Below are 10918 nucleotides of genomic sequence, written 5' to 3' on the forward strand. Positions count from 1 at the left end.
GGTCAGAAGCAGTGTTGCAAGACACAGCACATCCACAGCAAGGCCACTTCATTAAATTGGTGACCCCCCCCCTCCATCCCCTCATGCAGAAAAGAAGATGGGGAGAAGGGCCTTCGGGCTGCATCATATTTCTCACACATAAAAAATATAACACTCATCATCTTCCCCTCTTTCTACCCACTTGTCTACCAGCCTCTTACACAAATGAAGATTGGTAGCAAGTGCCATAGAAATGAACAAGGTAGCATGGAAGCAGCCGGAATGAAGGGAATGGGTGCCAACAGCCACAGAAGGGATTAATGCTTTCAGAACAATGGAAACCATTTGCGGGAGACCATTGTTGAGTGACAGGTGGACATTGGCATGACATCTACAAAAAAAAAAAAAAAAGTTCTGAATAACGGAAGCCAGACTAGGTGGGAATATTGGGCAAAAATGGCCATACAATCAATGAAGCAAGTAAACATAAAGTATGTGGAAAGAATTACAAAAGACAATGAAAGGGGAAGTTGAAAGCAGAAGTATGTGGAGTAAGTTCATAAGGGAAAACTTAGAATAACAATGTATTTCATTGCTGATGGCTGGTGTATCTATTCATGGGGATAACATTGAACAGGATAGATGGAGTTGTTGTAAAGACGAAATTTAAGGATGATAGCCGAAACGAAGAACGGGGGAACAGAAGCCAAGACATTGGCATTCTTCTTTGAGGAGGGATAAATAGTCTCCAAGAATGAGAGGGACTGATGAGGTGAAGGTTGGCTTTGGAAGCACGTAGAAGGCATGTCTGTCAATCAGAAAAGAGATAACAAAAGATAGGAATGGATGACGAAGTGGGTAGGTAACTGGTGAGTTGGGGGGGGGGGTAAGATGGCTTCAGATGTTGGTCTGTACTGTGGAGCTATGCATTGCACCACTGCTTTTGATCCCAGCAGTGGTGCAAGGGGCAGGCTAATCCTCCACCCTAGAGTGATTTCATGGGAGGAGTAGTACAGTGGGTTTTGTCGCTGACATGGGTGAGTGTGCTTGACCACCCCCTTGTAAGGGAGAAAAGACCTTCAGTACAGGTGTGCATATTATGTATGTATGTGTATATATGTGTTGTCTATATATATGTAATACACACAGAGTATGAATACATTTGGATGTATGATGAAAAGATTTTATGTAGATCTGTTTCTCTCTCTCTCTCTCTCTCTCTCTCTCTCTCTCTCTCTCTCTCTCTCTCTCTCTCCTCCCCCTCCCCCTATCTTTCTCTTTCCTTCTCCTTCCCCTCTCCTTCCCCTCTCCTTCCTCTCTTCCCCTTCCTCTCCCTATCATTCTCTTTCCCTTTCCCTATTTCTTCCCACTTTCTCTCTTCACTCTCCTCTCTCTCCCCAGTCTCCCTCTCTTTCTCCCTCTCCTTCTCCCTCTCCTCCACCAACTCCTTCTCTCTCTCCCTCTCCCACCCTCTCCTTCTCTCTCTCCCTCTCCTTCTCTCTCTCCCTCTCCTTCTCTCTCTCCCTCTCCCACCCTCTCCTTCTCTCTCTCCCTCTCTCTCTCTTTCTGTCTTCCCTCTCCTCTCTTCCCCCACTCCCTCCCCACTCTCCCCTCTTTCCCTCCCTCCCCTTCTCCCTCTCTTTCTCCCTCTCCTTGACCACATCCTTTTCTCTCCCTCCCTCCCTCCCTCCCTCCCTCTCCCACCCTCTTTCTGTCTTCCCACTCCTTCTCTCTTCCCCCACTCACTCTCCTCTCTTTCCCTCCCACCCTCCTCCCTCTCCTTCTCCCCCTCATCTCTTCCCTCACTCTCTCTCACCACTCTCCCCTCTTTCCCTCCCCCTTCTCCCTCTCCTCTCTCTCTTTCTCTCTCTCCCCCCCTCCCCCTCTCCTTCTCACTCTATGTCTCACACGCACGCGCGCACACACGCACGCACACACTAACACGCACGCACGAACTAACAAACACACGTGATCCAAGATCATGGTGAATCACACACGCTCGCACTAACACACACACGCGCACGCACGCATACACACGCACGCACGCACGCATACACACGCACGCATACACACGCACGCACGCACGCACGCATACACACGCACGCATACACACACGCACGCACACACACACACACGCACGCATACACACATGCATACACACACACGCACGCATACACACATGCATACATACACACACGCACATACACACACACACACACAGCGTGTGAAAGGAAATAGCGAGTTTGCCAAAGTTAGTGTTCAGTTGATGGAGTGAGGTGGTGGTGGTGGGGGTTGTGAAATAGTTGGTATTCTCACGAATTGTCAAGCACAGAGCAGGATAACCTTTGTTTTTTGTTTTTGGCGTTACTAGTTAGTATCAGTACTATTAGTATTTAGCATTGATATTTTAATATTTATATTAGTATTTAGCATTGATATTTTTATATTAATATTTAGCATTGATATCTTAACATTTTTATTTGTACTTGTATATTTTAAGATTTGAAATTTGAAGGTATTGTTGACTTGGTAGTATGGATGATGTTAATAGAGAAAAGTGTTATTAGGCAAGAAGTAATCACTTCGAATATGTGGGTGTGAGAACGAGTGAAGGCATTGCGAGAACTTGCATCGTTGGCCCACACCTCCGCCCGCGCCCTCATGTGGGCAGCACTTGTGGCGGCGGCGGCCCGCTCATCCTTCAGGAAGGATCAGAGGACACTGATACGTGTCGCCTTCTGCGGGATCAGAGCTATGTATGTGTGTGCGTGCGCACGTTTTTCGTCGCCCTTCTCGTCCCCATCCCATCTCCCATCTTACTCTTCTCATCTTACTCTTCTCATCTTCCTCTTACCCTTCCTCCTCCCTTTCCACATTCGCCCTCCCCTCCCCCTTCCCTCATCCTTCATCCCCCTTCCCTCATCCCCCTTCCCTCATCCCCCTTTCCCCTCTTCCGCTGCTCCTGTCCTTGTTCCCCATTCCTGGGTTGACGCTGCTGCTGCTGCTGCTGCCGCCGCTTTGTCCGTCGCCTATTTTAATTCTCGTGTTCAATGGACTTTGGCTCCTCATCACCTCCTCCTCCTCTTCCTCCTCCCCCTTGTCCTCTTCATCCGTTTCCTCTCCTTCCACTTCCTCTTCCTCCCTTTCCTCCATTTCCTCTTCCTCCTTTCCCACTTGCTTGTCCTTCCTCTTACTCTCTTCCTCTCTTCCATCTTCCCATTCCCTCCCTATTCCCTCCCCGTTCCCTCTCCTCCCCGTTCCCTCTCCTCCCCATTCCCATTCTTTCCTTCTCTCCCATCCCTCTCCTGTCTCCCCTTACCTCTCCCCATCTCTCTTCTTCCCCGTTTCATTTCCTCTCTTCTCCCTTTTCTTCCCCCTCCCCACATGGTACTACCCTTCTCCCCACCCCTCTCGCATCATCTCCCCATCCTTCTCAGCTTCCTTACTTTTTCTCCATTCCTTCTTTGCCTCCCCCTCTCATCTCATCTCCCGTCACCTCCCATTTCCTTTAACCACTCGTCCCCCCTTCCTTGTACCCCCTCCCCCCTTCCCTCCCCTCCCATCCTTCCTCTTCCCCTCACGCGTCTCCTGTCGCCCCTTTCTCCTCCCCCTCCCATCTTCGCCCCCCCCTCCCCTTCCCTTCACCAGATTGAGGACATTGCCTGTGTGTGTGTGTGTGTGTGTGTGTGTGTGTGTGTGTGTGTGTGTGTGTCGGGGTGGGGTGGGGTGGGGGAGGGAGAGGAGCGATGAAGGTATTAAGTGGCAGCGTCAGGATGAAGGGCGTGCGAAATGGGAAAGAGAAGGGGACACCCATCTGGGATGGGGGTTGGGGGCGTTGAGGTTAGGCGAGGTACTAAAGAGAATGGAGATGGTAAGGGTAGCAAGGTTGAGGAGGAAGAGGAGGACGACCACCACCACCCTGTCTTTGTTATGGTTCGGTACCTGCTCTTGGGCCGCCCAGTCCGGATGATGGACGCCTGGGTAATGGGACGCGCCTAGGCCGGTCGAGGCCGCTCACCGGTTCCCGGCGCGAGGAGGAGGAGGAGGGAGGGAGGGACGAAGGAAGGAAGAGGGCAGGAGGAACAGGGAGTACAGGACGACGACGAGGAGGAGGAGGAGAGTCGTGTTCAGGAAGCAGAGAAAGGAGTCCTGGTATGAACGACCCGGGGAGCGGGATGTTTTTGAAGATCATACTAATGGTGACTACGCATAGGGATGAGGGCGGGGGGGGGGGCTTGTTGGAAAAGGGAAGGTGCAGAGGGGGGGATTCTGTTGAGGTCGACCTGCAAGGGAAATTGCATTAGGGTGACCAGAAGAGGAAGTAGTACGTAGGGTGACTCGGAGGGTTGAGGGGGACGTTAGGAAGTAAAGTTTCAGTTACACAGTGCGACCTTAGGTCAAGGGATTGCATGGGGTTATTTTCTTAGGCTATCAGGTCACGAGGCTTTAGAAAGTAGTAGTTCAGGATAGCAATTCGTGAAAGTCCCACCATGTAAACAATATCATATACCGAATATCTGTGTGTGTGATTCACCATGGTCTTGTATCATGTGTTGGAATCGTGATCGACAGCGATTTCCCTCCCGGAAGAGAGTTCAGAGCTTGTATATGACCGACCCATGGGTAATGCTGTGACCTTAAACGCGCACACACCCCAACGCCCCGATCACGAGAGTTGGAGTAAAAACCCGCAGCGCAGCGATACTGTGTGTGTGTGTGTGTGTGTGTGTGTCAGAGGTAATAATTTTCTGTGACAAATACGTAAAAATATACTCGCGTGAACATTTCCAGAATGGAAAAAATGTAGTATCGGCTCACAATTTCCTAAGACTCTTGTAGATGAGAGTGGCAACGGTAATGAGCGAAAAACGATGTTGTTAAAGTGTCCCCGGATGGTTGTGAGGGGCGGGGTGGGGTGGGCGTGAGGTGCTGGGATTGAGATTGAGGTTGCAGTTGCAACCTGTGGTCTCTTAACAGGTTGATCAGACAGCCAGGTGAGGCAACAAGAGCTGAGAAGGAGTTGCAGAGGGTTTGTTGACGCAGCAGATTAGCGTAGCCAGCTGTTTAGGTGTCGCAGACAGATGGTTCCCGGGGTGTGTCTTGCCCCGAACGTGGTGGCAGGTGGGCGAGACCCCTTTCCGCCCAGGAATCGAAATTTGTTCAAGTATAATGAAGTGGTGAACGCCTCCAAGTGGGGTCCAAACAGAAGAAGCTTAGAAAAGGAGAGATGAAACAGAACTATTATTTTGACCACTATCAGACTATTATAGGGGTATCTATGGCACAAGGTTTTAGTTGCACCTCCCCCTGTGGACCAGGGTCACGTAGCATTCGTTTACGATTGGAGACTGATATCTACTTAGAGGAGGTACAAGTAGTTGACTTCAACTGTTCCATCTCGGAGACTCCTCTTTGGTGCCATGCTGTACGCTCGAAGTATAGAGACGGGGGAAAACGACTGTTCAGCAGTCTAGTTGTCAAAGTACATTGCGATGAGCTCTCAAGCTGGATAGAATTGCTGTGGTTTTACAATTAAACCTAAGATATATTATTATTAATAATAATAATGATAATAATAATGAGTCCACAATGGCTCTGTTTAGTGCTTTATTAATGTAGGCAGTATGTTTTTGTGATGTTAAAATGTTCAGCTCTGTTACTTGCTATAGGTAATGGTGCGGGCCACTGAACGCCATTGGGCCAAGGTTGAAGCCTTGAGAGCAAGAAGAGGTTACAGGAAACGGAGGGTGGTCGCATAGGGGCGAGTCCCCGACTATTATTGTCGACGATTTCGGTCGTATGTGTTTTTTTCCGGTGTGTGTGTGTGTGTGCGTGTGTGTGTGTGTGTGTGTGTGTGTGTGTGTATTTACCAAGTTGTATCTTACGGGAAGGGGAGCTACGCTCATGGTGTCCCGCCTTTGTATCCCGTAGTGTCTAGTGTGTGTGTGTGTGTGTGTGTGAGAGAGAGAGAGAGAGAGAAATATGGTTTAGTTGGGGGCGGTGTGGTAGTAGTCACGTACCCATAGTGGAAGAGGGAGGAGGAGGTGGAGGAGAGAGGGAGGGAGTGGGGGAGAATGAGGGGATGGGGAGTGTCATGAAGAACGGTGACGTGGAGGAGGGTGGAATGAGTGTTGTGGAAGAATGGGTGGAGTTGAAGGGGGGTGGGGGTTGGATGTGGAGTATGTACAACTCCGAGACGGGGAGTGGGGGGGTGGGGAGTCTGGTGACGGGAGAGCCAGTAGGCCGTGGAAGTTTCTCAACGGGAGCTTCTTCAGGAGATCTTGTTCTTCTCTGAGGCTTGTGACACTTGGGACCTTGTGGTGGTGGAGGAGAAGGAGGAGGAGGGGGAGTTGGTTGTGGTGATAGTGGTGGAGGAGTAGTGGTAGGAGGAGGTGGTGGTGGTCGTGACAGTGGTGACTTGAGGGTCGTCGAGTAGGAGGAGGAGGAGGAGATAGTGATGGTGGAGGGGGAGGAGGAGGAGGAATTAAGAGATATAGGAGGAGTTCGTTGTAAATATCAATCTTGGAGTGGCAATGGCGGCGACGTGGGAGTGGCCAGAGGTATCAGAAGTGATGGTGTAAGTTTCGCCATTGTGGTGATGGTGGTGATGATGATGATGATTGTGATGGTAATGGTATTGATTTCGTGTGGGAACTAGAGGCACTTTTCATTGACTTCTTCCTTTTCGTGCGGGCGGATGGTGGTGGAGGAAGGGGAGTGGGAGGGGGGACATTAGGATGAATAGAAACTTAACCATAATAAAAATTCTCTCTCTCTCTCTCTCAATCTCAATCTCCGAGATGAATGAAATAGTTTAGGGTAAGACAGAAGCAAACATGTGAAGTGCCCAGTGGTGTATCAACCCACGAGTTTGCTACGGAGATCATTACGGGAGTCTGAACAAGAAGGGTCTAAGTGCCGCCTTGTCCGGACCGAAGGAACCAATCGACACGCGGATATGCCCAACTTTACTTAAGGGGTCCCCTGCACCCCCCCCCCTCCACACTCAGCTTCAGAGGCGAATAGAATAGTTCAGAGGAAACTAGAATATAAAGGAAAAGTACCTTTTCCAGGTGGTTAACAGTGACGTGCTAAAACGCGATTGTGGGGCCTTTTTTAACTGGGTGGAATAGTTTGGCAGCCAGGAAGAAATACAGTAATGACTGCCACTGTTTATGGGTTGGCGTAAGGTATTCCACATCCCCCCCCAAAAAAAAAAAAATCACCCGTAGTACTGAAATTACCCTGATGCCCACACCCCCTCTTTAGCTAAATCAAAATCGCCTGGCGACACGTTGAATGCATCTTCAAAAGTTGATCACGGTAATTTGGCTTTGAGACTTGTTAGGCCCCCAACCCCAAAAGGAAATTAATAGAATCACTCAACGACAGTCATACTAAAGACACGAGACGTTGACGGTAGATTGTGTGTGTGTGTGTGTGCGTGTGTGTGCGCGTGTGAGGGGCTTTAGGATGGGCGGATTTAGATTCTTTAGTCGCCGTTGATGGTGAAGGTATATTTCTCCTAAGACCCACTGCCCCCTCCTCCAGCTCGAGGTTCTTCATCCACCTGCATAAAATCTTCTGTGTAAGGAGAGGGAGGAAGAGGAGTTATTGTGGTGTTGGAGGGCGTGGGAGATCGTCCACTGGTGGAGGTGGAGGTGGTGGTGGTGGTGACACTTCGAACCGAAGATGTTGACCCCTTTGATAGACTGCAACTCGTTGTTGTTGTTGTAAAAGCTGGATCCTCGTCTGCCAGGGGTCTGGACCTATACATGTTTGGTCGGGGTCTGGTGCCCCATCCTCTGAACGTACTGGTGACGATCGAGACCCCGCCCAGGTCGGAGGTAGGAGCTGCGATCCTTCATGGCATAATAGAATCGCCCAGCAGCAGCAGCAGGGCCGAGCTTCGTCTGTGCCGTGCGCGGCGGCGGTATTAAAGGTGTTTAGGTGTTTGTGGTTGGTTGCTGCTGCTGCTGCTGCAGCACGACCCAACAACTTTATGGTGTTGGCGATGCGTAACAGTGGCTGGTGTTGATAATGTAGGTGTTTGGTGGTGACGTGTCAGACCACTGCCTGGTGGAAGAGGGAGAAAGCGGCCGATGGCACTGATGGTGATGGCATGAGCGGTGGCGGGAGTGCCTGGTGGCGGCGGGGCGGGTAGGTGGGGGGAGGGGTGGGGTGGGGGGTGGGGGGGATCGATGGAAAAATGTGGGCAAGGCGTGGCGGGACCCGAGGCGCGTGCGCCGTCGGCGGGGCGCGTTGCGCTTGCGCGGGCGTGGTGGAGGCGGTGGCGGCGGTGAAGGCGGCGGCGGTGGCGACGACGGCGGCGGCGGCGGTGACGGCGGAGGTTGGGCTCGCCGTCAGTCAGTGAGTGAGTGTGTCCGGTGGCGTGTGTGCGTGGGACACCTTGCCTGCCTTGATCGGCACGCGAGCGAGCGAGCGAGCGAGCAGCTCCCCCCTCCTCCTCCTCCTCCTCCTCCTCCACCCCTTCCTTTTTAGAAAAGAGAGGAGACAATAAAAGAGAGAGAGAAAAAGGATAAAAGAGCCTTCGGGGCACCGCGCTGTTGTACCGGGAGTGCCCGCCGCCGCCGCCTCCGCCACCGCCCGGTCGTGGTTGGCTCTCGTCCGTCCCGCAGGATCGGTGTAAGATCGAAGTAACGAAGGTTCGAGTGCCACAAGTGTGTATAATAATCTAAGAAGAAAAGATAATAGTTACTAAAAAGAAATAATAATAATTGATAGCGTGCCCTCAGTGACGACATATTGCGACCGCGTAAAGGACCCAGCTTGGGTCTTCTTCTTCTTCTTGTCTCAGTGCCACTAGAGTGCCAGTGACGCCAGTTTGTCAGTGTTATAATAGTGCCAGTGACGCCCACATACGCCTTCGCCCACCCAAGCTCCATCGTCATCGTCGTCCTCGACCTCGTCATCTGCCACACTTAGTCGGACAGCACGTGCACGGCACCGTCGTTTCCGTGTCGTGTCGTGTCGTGCTGTGCTGCCGCCGCCGCCGCCAGTGTTTGCTTGACGTAACGACCCACCCGTCACGCCCGCACGCCCGCCCGCCTTCCCGCCGTCGCCCGCGGCAGTACGACTGCCGCCCGCCACGTCCCCCCCCTCCTCACCTCCTCCTCCACTTCTCTTCTCCTCTCTTCTAACTCCCGTGCGTGCGTGCGTGCTCGCAGCAGCGTCCCGTCCCATCGCCGTGGTCGTCTCTGCTGCTGCTCACGCTCACCGCCACCGCCTCCTCCTTCTCCTCCTCCTCCTCCGCCGCCACCACAGCCACCACGCCGCGCCCTCGCCGCCACCACCGCCACCGCCATCTTGCGAGTCGGGCAGCTGGTGCAGCTGCTGGTGCCGAGGTGGCCTTCGTCGCCGTCTCCGTCGTCCTTGTTCCTGTTGCTGCCACCTTCTTCAAGGAGGCGAACGCGGGCGGCGGTGCAGCTCCCCTTCCTCCTCCTTCTCCTCCTCCCACTTCTCTTCTTCCTTCGCCACCGCCACCACCACGCTCAGGTCTGCTTCGGTCACGTCCCTTTCCTAAGCCTTTCGACGGGTAGTGGTGACACTATACAATGAGTGGCACCCAGTAGTGGGTGGCGTGCGTGCTTGCTTGCTTGCGCGCCCCGCCTCGCCCCGCCCCGCCCCTTTCCCGCCACCACCACCTGACAGCACCTACCAGCACCCATCACCATCTACCCCAACATTCACCATCTTTAGGGTCAGTCGAGGCCAGCTGACGGAAGGCCACAACCACCTCCTCCTCCTCCCCCTTCCCCCCCACCCCCCTGGCCGCCCGCCCGTGTGTTTTGGGCCCCCAGGGGACCAGTATGAGAGCACGGCCCATGCCCCTGTGACATCTCTCAGCTTCGTTGCCACCACCGCCGCCGCCTCTGCCCAGCGTCGAAACGCGTCCTCGATTACACACACGTATACACGCACACACGCACACGCGCGTACACCCAGTCACAGCCACCATCGTCGCCGCCGCCAGTACCATCTCAGCCCCCAGCCCCCAGCCCCCCATCCTCGGGTAAGGCCTGTGTGCTGTGCTGGCCACGCAAGCTAGAGCAGCAGCAGCAGCAGCAGGCAACACTAACGATCAGCGCCTGACCAACAGACTGACTGATTGACTGACTGACACACCCTCCACTCCCCTCTGCTTGCCTGCTGTCTTACTGTCAGCCTGCTTTCCTGCTTGCGTGATTGCCTACTGTCCTGCTTGAGTGTTTGAATTGTTTGTCAGTCTGTATGCGCTTGGGTTCGTCCTCTGCTTTGCCTGTCTACCCTCCCTTCCTCCCCCCCTCCCTCCCTCCACCGAACGTACTAGACTGTTGGGTCATGCATTGACCTCGTGCAACTATCCTTCACCAGGCTCTGTCTGACCTGGTTTCCCGGAGTTGAATGGCGGAGGGGTGTGTGCGCACCACGGACATGAATAAAATCGCCTGACGACAGCCAATGAAAATGGCCACCGGGTACGGGAGGGGGTGGATTAAGGACAAGACAAAGAAGGGGTCTTTTATATAGGCTCCTGTCGTGGAGATGTGTCACGGAGGGTAATAAAATCACCTGGCGACACCCAGGTTAAAGGGGAAGGTACTGTCTGGCAAGGAAATGGTGTGTGTGTGTGTGTGTGTGTGTTGTGTTTGTAACTTCATGTTCTGGCCCCACGTCGGACGTTGCATAAAGACGGCGTCCCCGTAATGCCACAGTGCCACCGACTGTGACCCCCCCCCACCCACCTCCACTCGCTGGGTCACTTTCAGAAGTGGCACCCAATACAGAAGGGGTTTGTCAAGATGGGTCTACTTCTTTGCTTAGTGAAAGCTGCGTCTCGCGTCTGGGAGAAGCTCGAGTAAAAGATAAAGGAGCACACGGTATGGAAGGGATTAGTGAATAAACCAAGCTTAATAAAAAGAAAAGAAAAGAAAAAAAA

General features: G+C 52.9%; 1 protein-coding gene across 8 annotated transcripts in view; it reads left to right on the plus strand.

The window, feature by feature from the left end:
- Gbeta13F (guanine nucleotide-binding protein subunit beta-1) overlaps nt 1-10918 on the plus strand; it is a 115787-nt gene that overhangs the window by 28809 nt on the left and 76060 nt on the right. The window contains exon 1 of one of the 8 annotated variants that reach the window (XM_076193098.1): nt 8361-8645. The exons of 5 other annotated variants lie outside the window; for them this stretch is intronic. The gene's annotated coding sequence lies outside the window, so the exon portion shown is untranslated. Of the gene's footprint in view, nt 1-8360; nt 8646-9818; nt 10013-10918 lie in introns of those variants that run through there. 2 more of the 8 variants (XM_076193100.1, XM_076193099.1) reach the window with 2 other exon arrangements.

The sequence above is a fragment of the Oratosquilla oratoria genome, chromosome 11, assembly GCF_046742065.1.
Source record: "Oratosquilla oratoria isolate Oo_2021 chromosome 11, ASM4674206v1, whole genome shotgun sequence".
In the NCBI taxonomy this organism is placed as follows: Eukaryota; Metazoa; Arthropoda; class Malacostraca; order Stomatopoda; family Squillidae; genus Oratosquilla; species Oratosquilla oratoria.